Below are 8,978 nucleotides of genomic sequence, written 5' to 3' on the forward strand. Positions count from 1 at the left end.
AAAAAATGATTGAAGTGGGACTTAAATATGTCTTCTTCCATATTATTTTATCTAAGAAACATGTTGTGGTTCAGGTCACTCAGCAGTCAGCTTTAAACGCCTCCCACCGCAGACTCTTCTCATTATAGCGTGCATAATTTTGCGTGTCTTTCATGATATTGCTCTGCACTTTCCTGAGGTTTGATTGCGTACAGAGCTTTCTATGAACGCTTGCAATGCAACACTCCAGGGCCCACAACCCCGGTCCCAGACGAAAGCTGTAAATTTAGAAAGCGTGAAAGCGGGGAAACGTTATTTCCCAACTGATTAACAGCGGTTAAGTTCACAAAAGAACACTGTGCACCTCCACACAAGCCCTTAATGACTTTTCCATTTAAGTTTACAATCTCAAGGCGTCACGGTTCTTTAGTTTTGTTTCAGCACTTGCCTTTGTGTTTTACATTTGTGTCCTTTTGTGTTTTTATCTTCAGGTACGTTTTGAAAAGGTTACTTTCTACTCTAATGATTTTGCTTCATGTGTTCCCTACATTTCCCCCTCCAAAGACAGAATAGTTTTTTTTTTTCTCAGTTTGCTGCTGAAATTTGATCTTGATCTTGGAAAGACTACAGTCCTGTCACTCAATGGGATTTATTTAGGGATCTCCCACAGCTGATTCAGTCAAGTAATTTGTATTACTACTCCTTCTGTTTTTATTTGTCTTCAAAATTGACGGAAATCTGTGGCTTTTGGTTTGATAGAGACAAATGACAGCTGGATGTGAGGAGCCATCAGCAAAAGTTACATTTCATTTTCATTAAAAAATAAAAAATCCAGATGCTCCACAATTTTGGGAATCTTGAGTTCTTTAAAGACAAAAAAAACAAGAATTTAAGTGATTTTAATTAAGCTGTTAATGATTTTAGGGCATATTTAAAGCTGTCTTATTAAAATGCAATTTTAAGGAGGATAATAAACTGGAAAATAAATATGGGATTATTTATTCACTAGAAAACAATTAAGGAGTCACAAACCGAAGACAAAAGGAAACTAACAAGCAAAGGAAAGCATCAAAACAAATCTCGACTCCGCTGCACCTCATTATGACAGCTTGAGTATAATTAAGGCATTGGCTTCAATCATGAACAACAATATTCTCCCTCATTCATGTCCTTGGAGTCAATCCAGTAATAGTTTTTTTGTAGAAATATGCCTCACTAGATTATTTTTATTCATTTTCTTTCAGAAGTTTCAACTATAGTGAGATTGAAATTGATAAAAAAAATCAGGAGTTGAATATGAAAGTTTGTGTGTCTAAGGGACACCTCATGGGACTGTACTTCTCCCTCTACCTTTTCCCTGGTTCTCCTCAGACTTTTTCTGCTGACCTCTGCCAGGAAGCTGTCAGAAAGAAACTGAATAAGACAACAAAGAAATGTGGTTGTTCAACCTCCAGACCTGAATATATTGAAGAAATGTCTGTGTAGGAAACAAAGGGAGGGCGCAGCACGGCACCAAATGACCCTTAATGAAATACCAAAAAAGCTAATTATATGAAATTATCAGCTCAAACACTTTAATACTAATATTTACATTTCAGTAAAACAAACTGTTGCACTGATTTTTATATTCAAGAATGTTCAGAAGAAGGTTTATTATTAAAAAAAGATTCATTTTGGGGTAAAAAACACTTGCTTTCCTGCTGTCTCCCAGAACAATTAGAGGAAGGAGGCTCCGCATGCCGCCCGTGACAGAATAAATTGGCCAAATTAGCACCTTATGTGGTGGAAACCTAATTGCTTTAAAAAGTGTTTAAATGTCAATGTGGGTTTTACTCGGTAAGGAAGCTTCCACCTCTGCAGAGTTTTAATATTGATTAAAAAAAAGGACGGATTACATTTTTTAAAATAAAAAACAATCTTTCAAACCACAAAAGTATTTATTTCCCTGTTTTTTTCTGTTTCTTGCAGATAAAAATGATTTCAAATGTTTGTTGTGCGAGATTCTTCTGAATTTTGGCGCAAATTAAAAAAAAGAGAGGAGTTTTTGTCCTTTTTAGCAAAAATATTTATAGTTTTTAGTGGTTCTAAGGCAGGAATCTGCAACTTTCAACACTTAAAAAGCTGTTTGGGTCAATGTTTCACTGACTACAACTCAGTATGAGCCAGAAATTTTGTTTTTTTTTTGGCATAAATAAAACATAAGTATGAAAAAAATGTCCTTTTTAAAAATATGATATAATTATAACTTTTAACGTCATTTGAAAATAAAAGACCCCTGTGTCACAAAGGATAATGTCAATTCGTAGTTGGTAGTTTAATGTCAGCAGTGAAGAAGAATAAATATATATTTTTCTGCTTGTGATGCATCTCAAGGAAACATGTATAAATCTAACTAACTAAAATTAAATCTGAGCTAATTAGGCGACCCTTACCAAAGTTTTTGAACTATAAGGTTCTCTTAAAATCCACAAAAATGTGTCCAAAAATAGAATATAATTTATATTTGGTTGTGCTTACTGACGTCAAATTGATTTTCATTGGTGCTCTCTGCACATAAATCTGATAAAATGAGTGAGTTAAATAATTTTTTATTTTTTTATTTTTTTATTTTGCTACTCATTTGTTACTTTGCAGTTATTTCTTCTTTTTAATTTAACCCTTTTGTTTTACTTTAACCAAAGAGCCACAGTGGAGGGGAACCAGCCTCTGCTCGATAAATAATACTACAATTGAAATTCAATCATAACACAGTTGATTAAAAGATCAAATCTAATTCTGAAATGATAAATTCGGCATTTGAAAACAGTCGATATAGAATTACAGTTAAATTTTGAGAATTTGCTGTCAGTTGTGAGCATTTCATCACTTTCAGTATAATCAGAAAGCAATGATTTATATTTCTATCTCCAGTTCCTGACAGACCACCAGAGAACCACACTTTATATAATTATTGCTCCTGTTAATTACAACTGTAAATTAATATCTTTTGATTAATATCAACACCCTCCTTGTTGGTTTGCACCCCTAGAAGACATCTGCCATTGCCCAGCTGATGAAAAAAAAAAAAAAAAAAAAAAAATCTTCTCTAATTGGAAAGATGTTTAAAAAAACAGACGTTTAGGGTATAATTATTTTTGAGGATGTCATTCTTTGGTATCTGCTGCCCCCACATCTGGACTGGGTGGGTTTGTTTTAAATATGGAGCAAAAGGAGTCAGGGATTACCAGCTAATTAGTGCACGTGTGTCACGGGAATAATTAATTCTGAGCATTTACATTTATTCGGATTGTCGCGTGGTGCTAATTGGCATCGCTTTGGCTAAGTTGCAACATTGAAGACCACTGGAGTTCTCCCAGCAGCAAATGCAAATCTGTCAAACTTCTGGGTATTATTGTTGCTCTATTAGATGTTTTGGTAAACTTGTTTTTTTTGGCCCACTGTGAATCATTTAAAAAATATATCTGTTGCAGATTTGCTTTTGCCGCAGGATGTTCTGCATTTCTGTGTGGCTGCTTGTGTCTTTTTAATGGTGTTGTGGGTGCTGACTTGTGAGGAGATAAACCCATGAATCATGGGAAATGGTAAAAAAAATAGTAATAATACAAACATATTATTTATAATCTTTAAATAGTGGTAACTAAAAGCCAACAGGCTTTAAAAAAAGCATCAACAGCAAAGAGGATTATTATTTCCCAGCTCTGCAATTAAAACTTTCTACTGAAAATATACAAATCAAACATTTTCCAACCATGAAAGATGTAGATTTTGTTGAAAGTAATTCATTTTTGCTTTAAAAAAATATGTTTTTAATAACTAACTTTTATTCCTGGATTTTAAAACTAGGACGGCCTCTGAGACCTCATTTATCTATCTCTATGGTTCATAAACAAACTGGTAACTTTTCTGTAGATTTTGAAGACGTTTATTTAAAGAACTTTAATATGTTTGATTAAAACACAATTATTTATAATTTGTAAACTGCAGACATCTGCTTTAGCATTGTCACCAATCAAATGATAGAATGCTGTAATATACATTGAAAAATAAAAATTTTAATGAAAAATATTATCCTTAAAGTTTTTTTTTTTTGTTTGTTTTGTTTGGTTTAGTAAAAATTTAAAAAGATTGCGAAATGTAAGAACACCAAAAGTATAAGCACGAATGTCCTAAATGTGGGTAAAGTCTTTTTTTTTATACCAAGACTGTTTAAGTTTCAAAATGACCCAAAATGTTTGAAGGATTTGAATAATTTCCCATCCATTTTTAATAGGACTGAAACAATTGCATAAATTAAATAAAATATTAAAAAACGTAAAATATATCAATACCTAAAGTACAAGCAGGAATTTTCTGAACAAGCTGAAGTGAGTTATTATTTGCTAGAAAAACTTATGGAAAGGAGCAGGAGAATCACTATAGTGTAAAAACTGTGAAGCATTCACACAAAAAGTACAAAACTGTATTTGAAAAAGAAAAATAATAAATATCGAAACAATTTAGTTAGATAAACGGAAAATAGTTTCTCATATTTTGCTTCTGCTTAATCTCTCTTCTTAGATCAATATCTGTTTTTTGCTAAAATAAAAAAATATTTTTAAAATAAGTTTTTAGAAGTACTTGAAAACTTAAATATTAAAGTTTGTTTTTTTACGCTAGAATTTTAAATACATTTTGAGCTTCTCTCGTGCATCTAAGCTCCTAAACTTACATTTTAACCTATATATTCATTTAGTTTATTCTGAAAGCTGAAAATCACTCATTAAAATGTTAGAGATAATTAATCATGCACATCTTTGTAACTGAATATGCTTTAATATTTCAGGCTAATTTAGCTGTACCCTGAAGAGTGAGGGGGCCTGTGTGGGAGGACAACTTGGCACAAGAAAAGATTTCTTTTTCCAACCCAATCTCTTTTTTTCTACATAATTATATCAATTCAATTAATTGGAAAGGCTCATCTGCATATCTGGGTTATTGCTCTTATAAAAGGAGAAGGTCTGTGGGGAGCACAGAAACAATTACAAAGCTGCCAGACAGTAAAATTTCTGTTTCCAGCCACACATCTGTTATTTCCACCAAATGCTGCACTCCAGGGAGAGTTTGGCCCCAGAGCTCTGGAGTGGAGGGTTGATAATACAGAGATGCATTATGGGCAAGAGTCACATCTACCAAGTAGTTTAATAGAGTTCAGTTGACATCTTTAAATTAGCAGGTACATATAAATTGCTTTTCTCACACAAAAACTGTAAAAGCAATTGCACTTTTTAGTGCTTAGGGGAAAAAATCCTGTAATTTCTGCCAAACAGGACAATTATTGGAATTATAATCTGTGTTTTTATATCAATTTTATCATGCTGTGTTCAAATGAGGATCGTACTTTGAGCTTGTGTCAGTTATCTGTACATGAAAAAACCTTTCCTGGAACGTTTTCATTACTATGTTTGCAAATTGTGCCAAGACTAAATCCAAAAAATGTCCTCATCAGTAACAAGCAGGTTTTGGCCTAAAACTGTGGCAAAGAGGAAAATGCTTTATCTCTAATTTGCATATTTATTGTTTTTCTTTGATTGTGTGACTAAAGAGGAAATTTCAAAGATGGAGACACTACTTTGAATTCAATAAAGGTCCTTTCTTTGGAGTTGTGTGACTATTGCTTTAGGACAATGAAAGACCTCTTTACACATAATTTCAAAAATAATCGGTGACTAAAGTCTAAATGCTTATCGACAGTCTGGGAATGTGTATTGAACATCTCAAATTTATAAATAATAGGAGTAAAACTGTGACAAACAGGTTGTTCATTTGCAGAAAATTGTAAAGGATGGATTGTTTTTGTATTTTTAAGTGGAAATATGGAAAAATTTAAATATTAAAATAAAAGTATGAATATGCTTTTTTTATTTTGAAAATATAAATATTTTATTTTAATAGTGAAAGTATAAGTACTTTAAGTAAAACACTTTAATTAACTGTAAAAGTATTAATACATTATATATATATATATATATATATATATATATATATATATATATATATATATATATATATATATATATATATATATTTATGGTGAACATTATTTAAATGTATTTTAATAGACTTAGGGTGTCAAACTCAATCGCGCAAAATCTAAAACACACTTTAGGTCGCTGGGTTAAAGAATAAACATTTATTAAACACAATAAATTTTTAAAAGTTTGAAAATGTAACTTTTAACATAAATATGAATAAAATCAGGCAGGAACATTATTCTAGAATAAATCAACTTAAACCCTAAATCGTTTTCGATATTTTACTTTCCATAAAAATATATTTTGTCAAAATTAAACAAGTTATTCATTAATAACAATAAAATTAAATTATCTGGATAATTATCCGGAGGGGCGGATCCGGTCTTGTCTTTTACACGTTTGATAGACTATTACTCAGATCTAAGTGCAACTACTAAGATGGAAAGCCTGTCTGCTTTCCCCTAAAGCCCCATCTTGATGAACATTGTGTTTTTGATATATTCTTGTGGCATTTTTCTGATGATTGAGGACAAATTTAAAGAAAATTAAGCTCAAAATTGCCTTTCTGAGTGTTTTTTATTGAAATAATCATGAATCATCAGCAGACGGGGGGAAAAAAATTGATAAAAAGTGTACTTGTGGCATAGAAAATATGCATTGTGATTCATCCATTTGCTGGTGACTAGATCCAGAGCTGACACGTGGTTTAAAACTCTATGGCAGCTCCAATATTGCTTACCATTTTTGTTGCACCAGAGGCTGTAAGCTAGCAGGAGAGCGTGTAAACAACCCACAACTAAAAGATGAAATTCTAATGAACTCCTGCCGCTCTGCAGAAACTATATCCTAGAAAACGACACAGATTTTGGGGATTTTGGCTAAAAACTGCATAATCATGATTATCGTAAACCTCTGAAAATGCTTTTAAAATAGATCCAAACAGAAAAGACCTGCTTAAAGGGTCACCCTAAATCCAAATCTTTACTCTTACCATTTCTGTTAACATCTCTTTTCCTTTAAGATGCTTCCAACTAGATGGTGCGATTTCAGCCAAATCCAGATTCTTATAATAGACTCGTTTTTCTTGTTCTCCTTGGTTAGGATCCATTTTTCTACAATTTGGGTAACCCCTCTTACGTTTTTTGTGCTCCTTCTCAAAACCTCGAGTTCTTTGTGACTCGCTGCTTTCTAGTGGTGTCCGTCTCTTCCCTTCCTGCCAGCAGGTCATATAAATCCACGTCAGATCTGTCAAATCCATTTACCATCATTTACCTGATAGTGCCACTACAGCCTCTAAAAATAAAGACCTCATCATCTAGTTTCATGTACGGTTAGAATCCTAAAAGAAAGAATCTGATATAATCTGGTTTACATAAATTGGAGAAAAACGAATATTTTTTGACAAAACATGTTAGAAAATTAAATCAAACTTTCAATCGTCTTGAGACTTCCGTGTTGCTGCATAATATAATTTGATCTTCTTATGCTTGTTACATGATGACCCTCGGCTCTGTGACTTATAGAAGCTTATGTTGAGCTTTTATGCAAAAGAAAGCATAAATCCCTCAATCCTTTTTGTCTGTATCTCTCTTAGAACTGAAAATAGGGCTAGAATATACATTAAATGGGTTACACATTCACATAATTGTTGATAACATCATTAAAATCAACTAATTATTAGACATTTTTGCAAGTAAAACTTTCAAAATAAACATTTTTCAAAATTTTACATTTACATGCATGGAATGTAAACATACCCTGCAAATATTGTAAAATAGATAAATGTTGTTTATTTTTGGACACCTGAATTTATTTCCAGCTATAAAAATAAAATCACTTTTATCTTTTCTTTCATTTAGATGCTAAATTAAGGTAATTTTGCAGCTGAACATTGGTGAATAGGAATATTTGCATCAAAAGGCGTCAAGAAGTTGAGTAATTTTTGGTAAAGAAGCTGACAAGCAAAGAAATTCCCCAAAATTGGATTATTATTATGTTTTAAAGGAAAAGACAAGTATAATGAGATGAAAAAAAATAAAAAAAGAAACATATATGAATGCAAAGTTTTACGACAAAGTTTATGGTTAAATAAAAAATTGAAGTTTTTTTTTCATTTTTATGTTTTATATAAACCATGAATGCTAATTTTTTTCAGATTTATGGTGAATGACAAATAATATAAAAGTAGAATAAAAACATTGGTAGATTCTGAACAAATACAGAAAATAAACTGAATCTGCATGAATCCAAAAATTAAAGGGCTGCAAAATGAATAAATGATAATAAAGTGAAACATTTAACAAAAAAAGTTGCATGTGCTTTGAGAGTTTTGTGTTACTTTACATTCTTTGAAAGGACTTGAAAAACAACCAGCAGACTAACGCTTTACTTGTAATTTTGTGAGGAATAATAAAAGATTTAATCCCATAGTAGTCTCTGAGGGTCCGTCTGCCAATCACATTATCCGTTTATAATGATGTCAGAATGACACGGACCGCCCTATTATTATAGTTTTCATTCAAAATTTAAAATAAAGGCTTCAAAAAGGATTTCTCTTTGACATTTTTTGTTTCAAACAAACATAAGAGTTATGACATAATTTATGACCCTCGGAATAATTATTAAAATCACTGTAGTTGAGTTTAGCTTATTTGGATTTTTCAGGCATTTTTTACACAGTTTTGACTTTTTTTGCGCTTTGTTTTGGGATTTGGTCATTTTTGTTTTGACTCTACATATTTCATCTTAGTTATAAGCCAAAAAAACAGTTTTCCAGTTAAAAAAAACTTGACAAAATGTACTGCTCGGAATTGAGTTTTTGTACAGTTTCTGTTGCATTGCGGAATTTTTGTGTAATATAATGAAAAATTTTAATTCATTTTAAAGATGAAATATTAGAGCCCTTTGTAAAGCAGTTGATTCATTTTAGTGTTAAATAAAGGTTCTTAAAAATTATTTTATTTTATTTTTTTTTTTTGCCTTCACTAT

This window comes from Oryzias melastigma, linkage group LG20, assembly GCF_002922805.2.
Source record: "Oryzias melastigma strain HK-1 linkage group LG20, ASM292280v2, whole genome shotgun sequence".
NCBI lineage: Eukaryota > Metazoa > Chordata > Actinopteri > Beloniformes > Adrianichthyidae > Oryzias > Oryzias melastigma.